This window comes from Polistes fuscatus, unplaced genomic scaffold (genome assembly GCF_010416935.1).
Source record: "Polistes fuscatus isolate 324 unplaced genomic scaffold, CU_Pfus_HIC Scaffold1, whole genome shotgun sequence".
In the NCBI taxonomy this organism is placed as follows: domain Eukaryota; kingdom Metazoa; phylum Arthropoda; class Insecta; order Hymenoptera; family Vespidae; genus Polistes; species Polistes fuscatus.
Window position 1 is genome coordinate 7,766,622 of NW_025112997.1, and position 20,005 is coordinate 7,786,626.

At 29.0% G+C, this 20,005-nt stretch overlaps 1 protein-coding gene and 1 long non-coding RNA gene across 2 annotated transcripts in view; one reads left to right on the plus strand and one right to left on the minus strand.

Moving 5' to 3' along the window:
* LOC122522834 (cGMP-dependent protein kinase, isozyme 2 forms cD5/T2) overlaps nt 1-20,005 on the plus strand; it is a 60,408-nt gene that overhangs the window by 8,770 nt on the left and 31,633 nt on the right. The window lies entirely within an intron of this gene.
* Nucleotides 3,877-8,953, minus strand: LOC122522840. Its single transcript, XR_006305184.1, has 2 exons — nt 8,309-8,953; nt 3,877-4,515 (listed from the first exon to the last, which is right to left on the minus strand). It is a non-coding gene; the product is annotated as an uncharacterized LOC122522840 (long non-coding RNA).

The following is a 20,005-nucleotide window of genomic DNA, read 5'->3' on the forward strand; positions in this document are numbered from 1 at the left end:
TCTTATGAAACTATAATAACATATTCTAATGTATCTATTGTTATTTCGAACACGAAAACGTACATGTATAGATACGAACGATTATTAAATCACACAACGATGATTTTCTTTCATATAGAATGAACGCGAGCTTTGATGATAACTTTTGATAAAGATGTACAGGATGTTTAAAAAGTTTGGGACCAAATTTACTCTCACTATTACTGAGGTCAAATAGAATGAGAGATGAAAAAAGTTCAGATAAACCTATGCTCGAAAATGTTTTATTGAAAAGATATGTATGCTTGTAAAAATATTAATGATTTATTATGGCTATTATAAGAAATATTCGAAAATTCTTCCCTCTGCAAGAATGCAAACTACCATTCTTCGAACGAATGATTGCCTCTTTCAAATATTTCAATTGTATTGGGAATAATAGTAAATGCATTTTGAATTTATTTCCAAAGTTCATTTCCGGTTTCTATCGTATTTTTATAAACCAACTTTTTTACGTGATCCTATAAATAAGAGTCCAGAAGCGTTAAGTTAGATGAATTAAGAGACCATCTGTGTTATTGAGAATTGTAATACATATACGATTCTTTACAACGAATTGTAACACGAATTTTGCCCGTAAATTTATGAATGCTTTTACTTTTCTATTAAAGCACTTTCGGCAATAAGTTTATATGAACTTTTTTCACACATTTGTATTCAGTAATACGCAGTATAAGTTTGTTCCCAACCTTTTTAGGCAACACGTATATTAATAAAAATAATAATATTATAGATAAAGGTATTACAAAAGATTTTATATAGAGAATCGAGATTCTCTTATCTCTCTTTGAATCTTGTTCCTTCAATGTAGATGTCGTGTTTATTCGCAATGATACGTAGTTTATCAATGATAATGATCAAAGAATCGTTATCGCTTTGCTAATCAAGTTATTCCGTGACCTACAAACCTCTACAGATTCTAAAGAATGTAAAACGTTTACTTTTACAAAAGTATTTTTTACATTTTCTTATCGCGTCTTAATCTCACTTCTCGTGGATTTTATTTTAAACGAGATTTCTATGGAAATATAATCGGTTATTGAAATAGGAGTGTTGATATATTTATACCTATAATTTGATGTTTCTTCCGAAATACGTATAATTAGAAAATCTATAAAAATATTTTAAAGTATTTTTACAATTTATTTATATATTTTCTACAAATATAACTTGGAATCCCAACAGTTTTAACTGTTTTAATTTAAGCAAAATATTTTTCGTTGAGAAAGATGTTTCTCTGTGCGTTATGGGAAATATAAAATAAAAAGACTAAGGTGCATATGAAAAATTGAAAGATATGTTTTCTTTTAACAATCACAATATGTTTTATTATAAAATTATTATTTTGTATATGAATATTACAAATTATGTAATAGTTTTTACGTATTAATGATTTATTGTATAAACAAAAAAAATAATATTTTAGAATAAAATAAACGAGAAAAAAATGATATTTTATAATATTATTTTTTAATATAATATTATTTTATCTACATACATATATATAAATAATATGTGACAATCGATATTTCATCGAATAGAAACGAGAATTTCTTTTTTCTTTCGTTAAAGATATATTCGCATCTTCCCTCCAATAATCCAAAGGGGCCTGAAAATAGTTCCTCGTCATGGGTAGTGACGTCATCGCGACGTCGAGTGGGCCCATTGCTCGTATCCGCCCATTTTTGTCTCTGTTTCTCTCTCTCCTCCCTCTTCCCCTTCTTTCTTTCTCTTTCTCTTTCTCTTTCTCTTTCTCATAGCAGTTTTTTCCCGAGCTGTAATTGCCAAGACGAAGCCTCGAGCGAGCACCGCGTAATTTACTAAAAGGTCGATATGTACGGAATAAAATACAAGCTCTCACCTTCTTTCCTTTATTTTCATCGTTAAACTTTCATTATTCCTAAAACAGTATCAGGGTCATCGGAAAAAAATTCCAGTTGAAGAAATTAACCATAATTTAATGATAGAATTTAAACCATTCTAAGAAAATAAATACGTTTATTACATTTATCATTTATGTGTATTTTTTGTCATATTATTTATAAATTTAGATTACATTACCAATTAGTTGTAGTTGACGAGTATATTCGTCATGTGGAAGAAGTTATCATTTGCTATTTATATATATAAATTGCAATTTTAATGAAAACAAAAATATATTCGTAAATTTGAAGATGTTTAAAAAAAAAGACGAAATATAATGGTAACAAAAATCTAAATAATTATTTTTGAAATAATGTATATAGTGTGAACAAAATACAACAAATTCGGCCAACTAAATCAAACACTACACGTCTAATCGTCGGGAAACATTTTCCAAATTATATACCAAGCACATTTTCAAAAAGTAATTCTACACGAAGATGTTAATATTATTAGAAAAATAATATTAGGAAATAATCAAGATATTGATATTCGACTTGCAAAATGTCATTATGTATTGTATTTTGTTTTCCTGAATATCATTCAACAACAGCAAATTAATTTTTTAACTGATCATTTTTCTAAGCAATTGATTTTTTAAAATCTTTTTTTTCCTTCACGTGCAAAGTAGATGTCTAAATTAAGTAAATATATAAATGTTATTAATAAAATTATTAATTTTAGACAAAAAATAAGTTTTATTTCTATTTGAAATAAAAGCGAAATAAGTTTTTTTTATCATATTTTGTACCTAGTATTCTCTGAATTATTTGAAATTATTTTGTGTTCGATGTTTAATTCCTTACCAATATCATGATTGCGCTGATATACTGTTCTTGGTTAATTTTTTCTACGATTTCATTGACTTTTCCAGTAATTTGTCGAACAGAGCGAGGTACATATTTGACGTTAAAATTTTCAAATTAAAAATGCTAAAACAAGTTTTGTATTACACGTACTGCTACTACATAATATCTATAAATATCGCACATTTTTTACCAATGTGAGTTGCATTCTTGTTGCTTTTGTAATAACATTTCAAAATGCATGGAAGTTCTTCTTTATTTTCATTTATTTTCACGACGCAATAATTTATACTTCATTAAATAAATATCACAACTTTATTTCAATTACTCTATTATATGTTAATATTAATATATATATAATATATATTATTTATTCTATATTTATTAATATATATTATATATTATAATTCAATATTATATTTTATATAGTTCCAAGAATCTAAATGTATTTGTTTTATTTTTATAATTTAAATTCTGAAAATTTATTATATATAATATTTAATTAAAACTTTACAAGCATTTTAGTAAAAAAAAAAATAAGATCTTTAAAGTTACAAGTTATTATCTGATTAGATAGTAATGCAGATGACTTACTAGTTTCTATTCATTGTGTATATGTAAACAAAGGATTGTTAGGCGTTATCTTATGATGTTCTTGCTTTGATCTTTACTAAAAATCTCACTCTCAATATAACAATTAAAAAAAAAGAAAAGAAAGTAATTAAAGGACAAGAGGAGAGAAAAACTGCAATGAGATGGTATCTTCAACGATCTTTTGTTTACAAAACGATAGGCGATAAAAGGCAACAAATAATGAATTGTTCATTGGAAAGATTTTTTATAGTCGTTAATATTATATTCAATTGTGTAAATATTACTTTTAGTTTCATTCATCCATTATCTTTTTATAAACTTTAGACCCGACAGATTTTTAACGCCGTTTTAAACTTTAAGTACGTCGAAAGCCAAATTATAACACCTAGATAAATAAATTAAGATAAATTTAGATAAATAAATGAAATAAACTGTATATTTTGATTAAAAAATGAAATCAAAAAGAGAAAATTCTATTTTTTACAAAATTTGTAAAAGATGGTTGTAAAAAAAATTTAATTTGTTATCAATACTTTTATTCAACAATATACAGGATGTCCAAAAAGGTTGGGATCAAACTTATACTACGTATTACTAAAGTCAAATGGATGAAAAAAATCAGATGAATTTATTGCCGAAAGTGCTTAATGGAAAAATAAAAGCATTCATAGATTTACGGGAAAAATTCGTATTATAATTCATTGTAAAGAATCATATACGTATTATAATTCTCAATGATTCAGTTGGTCTCCTAGTTTACCTGACTTAACGTTTCTGAACTTATCTTTATGGGATCACGTAAAAGAGTTTGTTTATAAAAATACGCTAGAAACAGAACATGAATTTTGAGAACATATACAAAATGCATTTATTATTATTCTCAATACAGTTGAAATATTTGAAATCTATTTGACCTCACAAATACGTAGTATAAATTTAGTTCGAACCTTTTTGGACACCCTGTATATGCATATAGGTAGGATATTGATGATCGATGGAAGCTTTTCCCACCTATCGGCGGTCACGTTTAATGTCCGTTTTAACGATCACAAATCTCGCAATCGATCTCTTGATAATGGGCCTCTATATATTCCACAAATGCTCGGCTTCTGTCGGTCGGCTTTGTATGGATCACTTGTGTCGAGGAATCACGCTGGAACAATATAAATTGCGACTCTTTCTTTATCTCTTTTTCTCTTTTTATTTCTGTTTATGTCTGTATCCACTTATCGTGGGTATTCAACACTACGATTCTCCTTTCGCAATTCTCTGGTAGGAGAGCAAATGAACCCAATAGGACGGGTTCCGACTATGAGCGAGCCGAATGCCTTTTCTATCCGATTTCTTCGTAAAACATTTCGAAACTTCTGCGTACGTTATATATAAATACTTATCGTAGTACGTTTATAAGCGATAGAATTCGACAGAGAAAAAGAAACGAAATTAACAAATATTTGTTTATTTTCATTTACAAATATTTATCTTTATATCATTTATATAGAGATTCACGGAAATATTTCTACCCCCTCTCCCCTATCAATTTTAAACAATTGATACTTGTTCCTAATGTTTTTAATTTATTTCAAAACTCCTATCCACAGAAATATTTTTTAACAAATTTTTATACAACTCCTTAGACTTGAGTTATATTATAGTACTTGAACAACCAATAATTTTTTGTTTTTTTTTTATTGGAAACCTTAACAAACAAGCTTCTTGTATTTCATTGGTGATATTTATCCACTGTTACCACTGTCTAGTAAAGCTTTTCATTTTTTAGCGAACTTTTTAAAAATTATAATAAATCCATGTATAAGAATTATAATATTTATACGTTTCTGAACGTAGTATGTTCAAAATCGATAGAACAGTATAGCTAATAGAAATTTTGTTTTCAAAGTACAAAAAGAGATAAGAAAGGATTGTTACCGTTATAGTGTCTAATTCAATTAATTCATGAAACAGTCAGGTATTAGATGAAATAACTAGATGTTCTAGGGAAAGCATATATGAACATTTATTATATACTTTAACTAGTTGTTTTACTCTTCCTTTTACGGGTTAGAGTCACTTCTCTACGAACACTTTCTTACACCTATTCAATTTTACCAAAGAGGTCGCGTCTTTTTACCGCCTTATGGAGTCGACAGCACATGATTTTTGTTTTTCCTTTGAACGGGTTACCTATCTATTTTACTAACCGTACCTACGTGTCTTGACCTTAGTGATCTGACGTGAATTAGTAATCTAACGTAATAAAACCATTGATTATGACTAATTGTAAGTAATATATGAATTTACGAGAGGCGAGTAGTTAAAGTAGAAAATTGTAAATACATAGATGGACTCCTTCAGCTAAATCGATAATGAGATTCCATCGTTCCAAGGTTCGGAATAAACTTTAACAGGAACATAATGCATAGCACGTCTCGTCGATGTAACCTATCGTCCTCCAGTACTTATGTATGTATGGAAGTACATATCTATTGTTGCGTAAATGCTTCGCTAAACGATTTTGCTCCTATCCGTGGATGGATGAAATCGATCGAGAAGACGTGTACGAAATAAAAAATTTCCGTAAGAATTCGATGATAAAAGAGAAGAGGGTTATTTTATTTTTATTTTCTTATTTAGTTTCTTTTTTTTCGTTTAATGTAGATACTATCATTAAAAAAATTTACGTAAAGTTAACGTAAAGAAATTTATGTATCTATGTCTCCTTTTTATTTCTTTGTCGATCATTTAAAAGAAATAAAAGGAGAATGATAGATGACATTTATTACATCTGTTACAATGTCAGAATTGTGATTAACATAGGTTGGTCGAGTAGTAAAATGAACATTGATTAGACGAAGCAATAAAATGGTCGTTCTCGAATTTAAATTTCATACTCGTTTATTTTCATTATTTAACTGATTTCTATAATATTTAAAATTTCCGTTTGAATGATTAAGATCAATTTTATGGTAATTTCTTTGGTTATTTTTTTTGTTCACATCATCGAATTTGTCTTTCTTATACAATCAAATCTAAATCTCGTAAAATTTCAAATTTGGTTTTATATTAAAAATCTCTGATACTATTGGTTTTGTGAACAAATATTTTTAATAAAAGTTGCTACATTTTAATGTGCAACAATTTAATATATTTAGTGGAAAAATTAAGTGTATTGTATCTGTTAAATAGAAAGGGTTGTCAAGAAACAGAAATCAAACGATTTTATTTAATGAACATTGATATTTTAAATCTAACTAAAATTGTATAAAATATGAATACGAATTCAACCAAAATCTATAATATATATATAACTTTTCATCGCGTTATTAGGAATGGAAGGTTAACAAACAATTTGTGTAATCGTTATAATGTAGCGATCAATTTTCTTATTTTCTTTATTTATTTTTCTTTATATATATATTTTAATCAGTTAGTTTTGATTGACAAATATACTTGTCGTGCGGAAAAAATAGTTAATATTTTTTATTTATATATATAAATTGCAATTTTAGTGAAAATTAAAATATATTCGTAAATTTCAAGATGTAAAATATTTGAAGACCGAGATGATGTATAACAGAAACAAAAATCTAAATAATTATTTTTAAAATATTGTATACAATGTGAACAAAGTTTATTATTTTCTAACTAATCATTTTTCTAAAGAATTGATTTATTTTTCTTTTTTGTCTTTCATATGCAAAAAAGATGTTTTAATTAAGTAAATAAATAAATGTTATTAATAAAGTTATTAATTTTATAAAAAAATTATGCAGTCATTGTTTCATTTTAAGGACACAACTTAGGTACAAACTTTTCAAATATATATAGATCACAACAGCTACCAAGTTTAAAGTCTAAATTATTTGAAGTATTGTCGTTTTAATAAGCAGCCATGCAGAATGTTAATGACAATACGTAATCGAAGATATTACATTTGAGCATATTAAAAATGAAATATTTAGTATATTATATTTTTATTTGATATATTAGATTTTGTTTGTACCTTTGAGTTAACAAGGGTTTGATTTTTATAAGAGAGAAAAAGCAAAAGACTCTTATTGTTAAATGAAGTCTTCGAGACTTTACTTTGGACTTTGATTTGGTACAGCCTCAATAGGTTTGGATAAGACGATTCGTATTTGCCCGATAATTAAGGATGATTCATGAGACGATTAACTGGTGTAAATTAGCATTTTACATCGACACGAAATGGCATACACGTGACGTACCAATCACTGAGGACTAACAAGCGTCGTCCATAAATTCGAACCGACGCATAATGTTTCCAAATACCGAAAACGCAAGATAAACATAAAGATGTAGTCGGAGGGTTTTGGGGGTCGTCGATTATGAATCTGATGTTATTTTTTGAAAAAACAAACTGTGTGGCGGTCTTTTTAATTAAAAATTAATTTAATCTTTTTTTAAATTAGTATATTGGATTATTCTCCCTTGCATTTTATAATACTTTGGAGACGATTGAACATACTTTTGTGAGGTCAATTTTCGTATTAGTTATATCAAATTTTACTTCTCTTATATTAGTTTTGTTTCGTTCCGAGAGCACGCCTGGACTCATCAGGAAGGCTGACAACGTGCTGTCTGCCTTAGACATCCGCGAGAGCCGTAGTACTTCTCTTATAATAAAATGCTCTTTTTTTAATAAAATTTATATCAATTTAAAAGTTGAATAATCCTAAAAAATGTTTCTGTGTATAAAAATTTGGAAACATTATATTACAAATAAATATCAATTGTTTCAAATTGACAGTAGTGGTACGAATATTTTAATGATTTACTATATATATTTTTATAGTCATTGGTCAATACTATGATATATATAACTTGTGTGTGTGTTATACAATAGACAAAATTCTTGTCGATAAATATTTCAATATTTCCATTGATGTAACAAAAATAGAAAAAGGAAAAGAAAAGATACATACCAAATTCAAAGATAAGTCATTTTACTATCCATCATTTTCTTTCTGATACAGCAACACTTTTCTTTGCTTGCGTTATACGATAAACATATAAGTTACGAAGAGAATAGACAGTTCTAATATTCTCTGCTTTCTATTCGTTTCTCTCTCTTTTTTGTTCTATCTTTTAATGTTTGATCAAATTACAATCGTGACAACGCCATCAACACCATTCGCCTTATTATACGCCTCTCATCCCAATGCTGATCTTCGAAATACAAAGCGTATTTGATGAGATTGGAGCGACGAACTTTTATCATTTCTTAATGACGTCACCAGTTAGAATCAAAAGACAGACACGATCATCATCGTTTTGTCGACATCTCTTATAAATCTATATATATATATATGTACATATAATACATATTTATATATGCATATATAAACGGTCATGTTCTTAATATTTGTTCTTCGTCTCTTTATGCACAACAAGAAAAAACACGCGCAAGCTTCGCTTTATCCTAATTAATGATTACGAAGGTTTCATTCAATTTCCTATCCATCGTCGTTGTTATTGCGGCTAATGCGACGGGAGTTCGTCTGTCCGGTCTGTCCGTCTGTTCATCTCCATCTCTTCTACCTTCTCCTCCTTCTTCCTCCCCTCCTCCTCCTCTTTTTCATCCTCATCTTCATCCTCCTTTCTCGAGAGAAGATTAAGAGTGGCATCGTCCGTGTAAAGAGAGCTTACATCGACTGATTTATTGGTCATAAAGTTTGGAAATATGCTATTTCCTTTACCTCTCATCTCTCTCTTTCTCTCTTAAAAGAAAGAGAGAAGAAAAAGAGAAAGAGAAAGAGAAAGAAACAAACAAACAAACAAACAAACAAACAAACAAACTGTTTTTCCGTGCGACAGCACGAGGAGACGAAGTGCTTCTGCCTCGTTTGCTGGTAATGTTGTGTTACTGTTACTGTCCTCCTCCTCCCACCACCCGCTCTGCCCCCTTCTCCTTTTTCTCTCAGCACCCGTACTTCGTCTAGTTTCGTTTCGTCGCGTCTCGTCCCATCTCGTCTCGTCTCGACCGGACTCGACTTGACTCGTTGCGCTGCATTCGGGACGAGTGTTGAAACCAGTCGAGTGACGTCACGTATAATTAATTCTTTGATTCTCCATCTTTACTCCCGTGCACAGCAGCAGCAACAGCAACAGCAAGCACAGCGCGTCATGTGTCGATGTATATATCATTTCGTATTTCTTTCTCATCATTTTATAATAGCGTTATATCTCGTCGACTTAGCTTGGATTTAGTTTCTTAGAAATACGACATTCAAATATAACTAATTTTTTTTTCATAATTTTTTTTTCCTTTTGTTTCTTTTTTCTTTTAATTAACGCTTATATTAAATTCGGCACAATCTTTTGTTCTCTCTCTCTCTCTCTCTCTCTCTCTCTCTTTCTTTCTTTTTCTTTTTCTCTTTCTTTTTCTATTTCTATTTATAAAAAGTATAACTTACGGTTACTATATTTTTGTCTTATCAAAATAGGATAATATGGTATTTGATAGAAAAAATAAAAGGACAAAAAGAAGAACGCATTTTAATATGTATTACAAATCATCAGTTTATTAAATTTTAATTATGGGTTCTGACAAGAAATAACAAATCTTATTTTTTTTCTGATGAAAATAAAAAAATTCTTATAAATTTTTTTGTTAAAAATAAAACAATAAAAAAAAAAAATAGAAAAAAGCTTTGTGTGTAATTCTTACTTTCAAAAATTTGAAATCCGCTACATATTCACTACAGATATGTAGTTAATTAGTCTTATCCACTATTATCCAACGGTTACATAAAATATTTAGCTCTTATTAATTCTAATAATGGAAATTATTAATAACAATAATAGTTAACGGACTAGCTATGTTGGATTATTAATTACTTTCCTTCAAACCACTAAAGTCAAGCAGCGTGGACACGATTAGTGAAATTAATGGGAGATTCGTTCGGAAAAACAGAAACCGTGTGCTGTTGACTCCAGAGAAACGGTAAAAAGACATGACTTCTGTATCAGTATTAGATAGGTGTTAGAAAGTATTCGTACAGAAGTGATTAGAGCTTGTAAAAAGAAAAAGTAAAAAGACAAATATGACAAATAAACATAGGTATTGCTTAATAACAAATTCGTATTGGCGCCGCGGACAAATCATGTAAAATGTTAAACTAGTTTTTATATATAAGCAAGAAAAGGTATTAGATGTAAAAATGATTTCGATGGATAGATAGTAAATACGTTACATCAAAACCGCCATCTTATTTTTGTCAAAGAATTCGGCGGGGTTGTTCAAAGGATGGACAAAAGTCATCGAAAATAATGATTGACTATTTTGAAAAATAACAAATGTATGATTACTTTATAAATAAATACTAAATTTATTTAAAAGTCATCGAATTTATTTCTACACCTAATATTTGTTGGTAATAATGATGGCACGTGTTCTATATTATACGAGTCATGAATCGGAACACCTCATTGTCGCATCGTTCCGCTCGTTCACTTATCTTTATTGCCACTGAGCTACAATTAAAATCCCGCAACATTTCGAAGGTATTACGAACGTGCCTTACTTTACCTTCTCTTTCTCTCTCTCTCTCTCTCTCTCTCTCTCTCTCTCTCTCAAACACACACACACACACACACACAGAGTCTCTTTTTATACATTATGACGATTATAGAGTTATTTTTATGAGACGTTCCTAAATATGTGTGTGTGGCTCTTATATCGCGTTTAACAGTGTAGGCGTATAATAAGTATACATGCGTATGTATGAACACCGAGCCAAATTGTATATTCGTTTGTCTTACTACCACGTACATATGTGCCTTCGCACGAACCTGTTTTTTCTGGTTCCTTTTTTTCCTCTCCTTTTTATATCTTTTCTTGTGTCATCTCATAAAACGTAGATTTTTGCGCGACCAACGAATAAAAATGGATCAAGTTATGCGAAAATCCTATCAAGCAATAATGGTTTGAAATTGTGTAAACATAGTTTAAATGTTTTAATTTTATTTAAAAAAAGATAAGAAAATAAAATAGTTTTATTTCTATTGGTATAATATTTGGTTGTATTTTATCTCTTCAATTAATATTATTACCTAAAATTCTTTTTATAATATTTTATAAATATAAATAAACTTTTACACAATTTGGCTTTATTTATCATATTTTTTTTCGTTTTTCTTTTTTTTCTTGAAATACCTGCTAATGTTTAATTTATAAGATCAAGAATCGCAATACATGCAAATTTCGTGAGAATAAGAAGAAGAAAAAAAGATATGGAAAACTGGAATAGGTTCTGCGAAAAAGTTTAGAATTTTGAAATAAGAGCAAGTACACAAAATCGATGAAAATGAGTAATATTACTAGTTGTATGTGTTTACATATGTGGATGTAAGAATATGCACACGTGCGTTGGCCATTACACATTTATTTCTTCTTTGTGAAGGTTTATCGTCATCGGCGTGTGGCCCATTGTCGCCTTTGTGAAATTCTTGTTATATGTATGCCGATGAATGTTCAAAATGCTCGCAGCCTATGCATAATAGATCGACACACTTCTTGGCAGACTACCGCCAACGAGACAAACTACACAGGCTAATTCGATCTTATACTTGGCTACTTGAGAGATCGCTAGATTTTCTGGCATCTAATGAAACATGTAATACATATCTTTCACTTAAAACTAATATTCTTTAATTATTAACATTAATAACATTAGGTTTAGTAATAATTAATGATATCTTCATTTTTAAAGTTATGTTGTTTAGATTATAATGAAGCAACTTTATAAACGTATAAAAATCAACGACAATAATTATTATTAAGCCTAATAATAATAATAATAATAATAATAATAATAATGATGATGATGGTAATAATAATAATCATCATCATCATCAACAACATCATCATTTTTTATACAAATTATGATAAAAATAGAAGTTTTTATAAAAAAAGATTTTTATCATAATAATTATTAATTAATGTAAAGGAAGGTAGTTGGGAGTAATACGGCACTGGTTTGCCCTCTCTCCGCGATCATAAATATCTCCTTCCCTCGTCTAGGACAAGTATATGTACACACACGACACGTATTCACACGATTCAGTACTCCCCAACGCGACTTATTCGCACAAATACTTTAACGCAAGGCAACGCGCTCTTTACCCCCTCCCGTTTGCTTATCTCAGCGAGTGGCTAAAAATAGAAGTCGTCACGGCCACCAGCGACATTTTAAAAAGTTAAGGCTGGTTGAACGAGAAAGAAAAAGAGAGAGAGACAGAGAGAGAGAAAGAGAGAGTTAGCGCCTGTCGAGAATAACTCGCTTGACCGGTGGCGCCTCCTCGATGGCGAGTCGTTCACTTGACCTCACTGTTCTTCACCTGTTTCCTCGATCCTCTCACTCTCTTTCTAATTCTTTATTTCTCTGTTTCTTTCTCTTTCTATCTTATGGTATAGTGAATGGCACACCAAGGTACTCGGTCGGTACAACACCGACGCATTTACAAAAGACCGTCAACCTTATTCCTTTGACGTCGAGAGGACGTTTGCGAGGACATTGACTTGCTGCGCGATTTGATTGGTCGACGCGAACATTGGCGCGAAAGATTAATTATTTGAAACTCTTAATACGTTATCATTGATCGATCTTATATGTGAATGAAATTTTTTAATTTTTATGTTTAAGATTTTTACTTAGCATGACTTATTAATTTTTTTTCTATTTATTCTTTTTATTAGAAAGAATCGATGCGTACTTAAATTTGTATGAATGTACATAAACGTAGTACATAATCGACTTCATTTTCAATAGCGTTCGATGACGTTGCTTTTCGAGCACAGCAAAAGGGACACTACATGAGTGCGCACGACCGAAACCAACTGTTGCTCGTTAACTGCTCGTAATAAAAGAGAGTTAGCTCGTATCTTCGGGAACTACAGCAACAAGCGACAATTGCTTTTAGACGCGCGCTCGTGACCTGTCCTGTAACGATCTTTCGTCTTTCAATCCTTTCCGCTCTGATTCTCCTCTTTAATTGACTAAATACAAGATTAGCTTCTTATTTCATTAGAATTTCATTAAAAGCGACTCGTATCGATCGATATTTGAATCTTATTTATAAGAATTATTAATTAACATTAATATTAAAATCTATGAATCTGTGCGTATTACTTAAAAACAAATATTATTTTTATCCAATCTATATGAAAGGTCTTGTGTAATTTTATTATTATTTGATTGAACGTGAAAGTTTAGTCTACAAGACTTCAAAAGAGTAAAAGAAAGAGAAAGAAGATTGATTAATGACTGACGTAAAGTATTGAGTTAGAGAGAAGGAAATTGTAAAATTAGTCACATTAGAGATGCATACGGATCAATTATATAAAACTTCACCCTGATTAGGCAAAAATAGTAGGAGATCTGATTGTTGTAGGAGTTAGTAATTGGAGAAATTACGAATACTGAGATTAAAGCTTCTAAGATTTCACTATAATTACAATTTAACTTTGTTTCAACTATGACGTCATGCGTGACGGAGGAAAATAAATATGCACTTACATTTCTTTTTAAACGTACAATATAAACAATTCATTACATTGTACACTAAAAATTGTGTATAACTATTCCGCGTGAAATTATCAAGAATATTGTTTTAAATATTTTTATTTTAATAATTAAAAACTTATAGTCTACACGTATGTATATGCAAACATTTTAAAAACAAGAATTTTAGCCCCCTTTAATACTTGTTTTTTACTGTTATGTTGGCGCTCCACACGAATTATATTCTTACATCGAAGCGTTCTATATCTAAATCTAAAACCATACACAAAAAATTGCATACGACCATTCCACTTAAGACTGTCTATTATTATAGTAATTTCTTTATGATAATTTGCAATTTTCTATTCACATATATACAACCAAATATTTCAAAAAATAAGAATCCTAATCTCTTAAATTTCTGTTTTACTTTTATGTTGACGTCTAAAGTCTGGAAATTTTCCGTATATGCAAGCGTATATCCCGTTTCTTTTTAACAGTTTTTTTTTATATTAACGCCTCAAACCAATTAAGCTTAAGTTTATAGCTTAGAGCCTTTTCTATAATACATATTTTGTTAAACATTCCAAGAGTACGCCATTGCTTTCTTTGTGGCGGATGCGCAGCGCGTGCGACATCCTTAACAATTTATATTGATGGACCACGCCTACTCGTTTGGACCATCGAGCAACGATGCGAATGGACGAACGCTGTTTTCTCTCTCTTCCTCTTTCTCTTTTCCTCTCTTATTCATTCGAGAATTCGCCATTTCTCTTAGCGATACGATCGAAATATCTTTGTCGATCTTAAATCGTCGTTTCAAGCATATGCTAAGATTACAATCGTATAATTACGTTGTAAAGCATGATTTATCGTAGCTCGACCAAGTATCACAGTAAGAAATAATACGAAATTTTCTTTATACTTCTAATCTAAGCTAACCTTACCTAATGATTTAACGACGTACTCGTCGAGTAACGATAATAATTTATTGTTGATACCTAAGAAGAGATCGTTCCCTTGAAATTTTCAATCGTTATTTTTTATTTATATCCTCGTGATATATTATAAAGGAAAAAAAACGAAGGTGCACGTCTGTTGTTACAGTTAATTGTTATTAATTATCGGAAGAAATATACACAATATTACTTGTTTAGAATAATTTTTTCTATTTTTTCACAATGAAAATTGCAATCTGTTTTTATTCTTGACTTAGGTTTATAACGTTCGCAATGAACAGTATTATTTTTTTTTAAATCCAGTATAATTATAGGAAATATAAAAAAGATAAATATTATAAATGTTGATTCAAGGATATTCTGTAATTAAATCACTTAAATGTTTTAATAATCACTTAGAAATATTTTTTCTTTTTTTTTCTTGTAGAAATGGAAACGTTTAACATTTAAAAATTTGTTTTTTTTTTGTAATTCATAATATACATTACATTTAATTAAATATAAATTATAAACAGATGTATTCATTTTAAAAATTATTTATTTTTCATAAATATTTTTAATAGGTATAAAGTTTTTGAAATCCATAATACTGAATCATTCTCTATAAGAAACATTTAAATATATTATTGTAGTATAAACAATATCAACAATATTTACGTAGAAATCAAAATGAAAGATAAATATAACAAATTCTATTAAAATTAAAGACATCGAATTTTATGTCGTCGTTTAAGTTTTACCTAACCGCGTTATTATTCTAATAAATAAAAATGTTAATATTTTTATCTTGATGTACCTATAAAAGGAAAGTCACAATTGCAAAACTAGAGAAAATTAGATATCATCAATAGAAAAAGAAAAAACGAATTAGGGGAAGAGAGAAAGAGAAAGAGAGAGAGAGAGAGAGAGGAAAGGCTGAAGATAGAAAGGCGCATTAGTTATCACGACATGATCGCAGTCATTCCATGAATACAATGGCCGTTGATTCGTTTGATCGTGTCAGCGTGATCTTACATACAATTGATTAGTTCGATGACCACGTTAAATAGGTAACGGTTGCGTGATCCGCAAACGCATTCTTTTCGATTTCTCTTCTATAGAACAGGAAGAACAACAAAAAGAAAATCTTTTATCGATTCAATAAACGTTTCATCATAATATTTCAATTAATTCAATAATTTTATTTAATTTATTTCATTCAAAGAAAATATTATTATGCGTTCACTTTTATTATTACTTATTTTTCTAAGTGTTTTTTTTTTCTTTTACTTTCCCTTTTAGGAGTACGAGTCACTTCTCTACGAAAACCTTCTGACATTTATTTAATTACTACCAAAGAAGTCACATCTTTTTACCACCCTCTTAGAGTCAACAGCATATGATTTTTGTTTTTTTTTCTAACGGGTTACCTATCCATTTTACTAACCGTGCCGACGTTGCTTGACTTCAGTAATCTGAGGGGAATTAATAATCTAACGTGGCTAAGCCGTTGACTTATATGAAATATAAATATAATAAAAATATAATGTAATATTGTATAGTATATTGAATCCAGTAAAAAGTTTCTTCGAATTAAAAAAATATACTAAAAAAGTAAATAACTTTAGAATTGCATAAGCTCTGGTAATAATTATCGAATTTAGCAATTCTTGCATGTGTTTGAAAGCTAACATATCACAGAATAATTAAAAAAAAATAAAAAACAAGTTTTGATACGTGTTTATTCAGTCTAAAGTTATTGTGTCTTAAAAATAAGTAAAAATAAAGAAGTTATATACATTTTGAAATGTTATTACAAAAAAGGTAAAACTGCAATTAAGGCTAGAAACGAAACGTGTGATATTTATGGAAATTATACAGTATTAATAAATACATGTTGCACAAAGCTAGTAGTTCAAGTGTTTTCAATCTGAAAATTTTTGTGTCAAAGATGCACCTTTTTCTAATCGATTTATCGTTAGAAAAGTCATTAAAATCATAGAAGAAATTGATAAAAATCGGTACATTAGCAGTCAAGATATTGGTAAAAAAACATTTGAAAAAGGGTGAATACAAAATATGAAAAAGAACTTTTTTTCGAACTCAATAATATATTATAAAAAAAATATTACATAATACCTATATTAAAATATATCATAATAGAAAAATTCACAAATACAAATGCGATGGAATATGATTCATATATAAATATTTATCCACAGAAAGTTAGCGCGCAAAGAGTAGCGATGTAGTAGTAAATGAAATAAAAAGAAAGTCAAATATATGCAGTGTTTGAAAATTAGTCTGTCTAGTCTTCTTAGTCTTATTAGTCTTCTTCCCCTACCCCGCTCATCTTTTCTTCGTAAGATCGTTAAGTCGTTAGTCTAGTAGTAATTCATCGAGCCAACGGCAGTTCTATTTGTTCAAATCTTTTTTTTCTTTTCATTCATCCATTAACAATAATAACTAAATAATTATTACATATTCGAAGTAGTTTGGAATCATTTCTGTATCGCTAATAACGTTTTTCAATAGATTTTCTTGCTTACGAACGTATTTACATTTTTTCTCTTCACAAATTCAAGCACATATAAATAAATACCTCCCACTTTTCCTTTATCTTGAGTTGTCCTTTCTCGAGGACGTTAATTCGTCGTTAATTCGTCAGTGTTATTAGTAAACTCATATAACTTGATTAGACATTTTCTTATTCTAATAAGATACATAAACGGATCTGAAGTTTCATCGATTTTTGGTAATTATCTTATAATTTTTCTCAATTCACTTAATAATTAATTTATTATTCATTCATTTACTTATTTGTTTATTCATATAACGTTCTTTCATACACTTTTATTTGTTCTATTTTTATATTTAACAATAGTTTATCAATGATTAAATTTATTTTTTTGATATCACACATTACTTATGTTTTTAGTATTTTCTAATATGATCATATGATAAATATTATTATTCTTTAAAACAAAGTTAAAAGTAAAGTCGATTTTTAAAAATTAGTAATCTTTATGAAAACAATCAATAAATTTATTGAAAAAAAGAACAATTTTTCTTTATTGACAGTTTCGAAATTTTTACGTTATTTTGAGGTGCATATTATATTATTGTTTCATAGACTTGAACGGGTGGATAAAAACATCGACAAAGTAAAAAAGAGGAGTTGCACTATGGTTAAATATAACACGAGCTCAATTTTCCATATAATTCACTTATCAGGTATTTTTGATGATTTTACACGTGGATCGCGTGGTTCGTTTTGAAAGAACGAAACAAATGTGTGATGTTTTTTGAAAGTAAAGATAATATAAAAAAAATTTCAAATTTTTTATCTTTCTTTCTATTTTATTGCGACGAGTTGATATCTAAAACGAAACTTTATGATTTGTTAATGACGTTCTTTATTAGAATTATTTATTTAGCTAAAAAAATAAAGGAAGAACACTTTTAATACTAATAATATTGTTTTGAACAAATTTAATGCTAATATTTGTTCAACAAATTAATTATTAAATAAGTGAATAATAATTATTATTATTAATTATTACTAGATCAGGTGTTCTCAAACTTTACCGCTTGACAATCCGTCTTTTACCCGAGCAAATAATTTCGCGACCCTGGGTATAGATTCTATACTATCTTTTCTTTCACTATCATAATCTCACAGATATACTATACGTGCAGCGCTGCTAAATTTTTTACTTATTGAACTCTTTTTTTGAGAATTCCCACTCTTTAAAATGTATTTAGTTACTAACAATAAGTAAGCTGGGCTCTAATTTTGCTCTTTTCGTAGTTTATAACAAACCTCGCAACTGCACCAATGTATTCCTATAAATACCTGTGTTATTTGATATTAGAGCTTATTAAACATTGGAACATTTTCTTCTACAATTTTTTTGTATCTGTAAAAGGAATAAATTATTATAGTCCCACTTAGTTATTAAATATACATACTCTGTATATAATATTAATTAAAATCGATGGAACTATAACTTTGTTTATCTTGAGGAGAAAAAAAAAACGAAAAAAAATTATATAATTTTTGTAAATGTTAACAGTAAATTCTCGAAAGAAGTCATTTCTATAAAGAGAAGTGAGAACAAAGAAAAAAAAACTTCTTTTAATTATATTGGAGATTTATATATATGTATATGTTACCGGAATAGTGAAAAATCAGGCAATGTTAGCAATACCCCGGCATTGTCCTCAATACAAAGCGTTTTTCGACAATGTAGGAAACAGAAGAATTTTTACGGACTTTTCCTAAGCATTGAACATAATACTTAGACATTCTATAGAACACCAAATGTTATTTAGGCAATATTGAAAAGAATACATTATCGTGCAACAGGCACACACAGAAATACATCCCCCCCCCAACACAATCAACACACACCCTACTTCCACACACATACACACACAAAAGCGAGCATGGAGCAGGTTGTTGAGACTGTGCATGTCGCTATACTATACGCACTTGTAGAAATTGGAACTTACTTTATGCCGGTGTGTTATTATGTAGGGTCTATTGTTATTTATCATAGTAGAAGATTATATTATGTTTAGACCGATATTCATAGAGATTACCATAGAAAATCTGTATCTATTGTTCCTTATTGTATTGGAAGATAATATTAGAAGAAAATATTTTATATCTGCTTTTTTACTTTAGCGGTTTCTCATTTGTCATTCTCAAGAATTTCTAGGAAATGTGAGAGATATGAATACATTTCTGACTTCGTCGAAAAATACTTTGCATTGTGGACAATGCCGGGGTATTGCTAACATTGCTTGATTTTCCACTATTCCGGTAACATATATATATAGAAGAAACGAAGATGGAAATATTGGATTATGTTCAAATGGTTAAGATTATGGGTAATGCGATTGACGAAATTAATCGAAGTTCGCGAAATCATTAATAGATTTAATACGTTTTTTAAAGATAATGATGAAGAAATAATCGATCTTCTCGAGAAACTGGATATTTGCATTAGTCAACAAATTTTTACATTTTTTCTGTATTTGGTTTGAATAGTGATCCTCCCTAATTTTGGGGTGCCGAATTCAGTGGAAAATCCCGTTTTACTCTATTACATCATATTTCCTAGATATACGATACTAAACAGGCGCATGAAATATTAGGTCATAAGTATGAAAC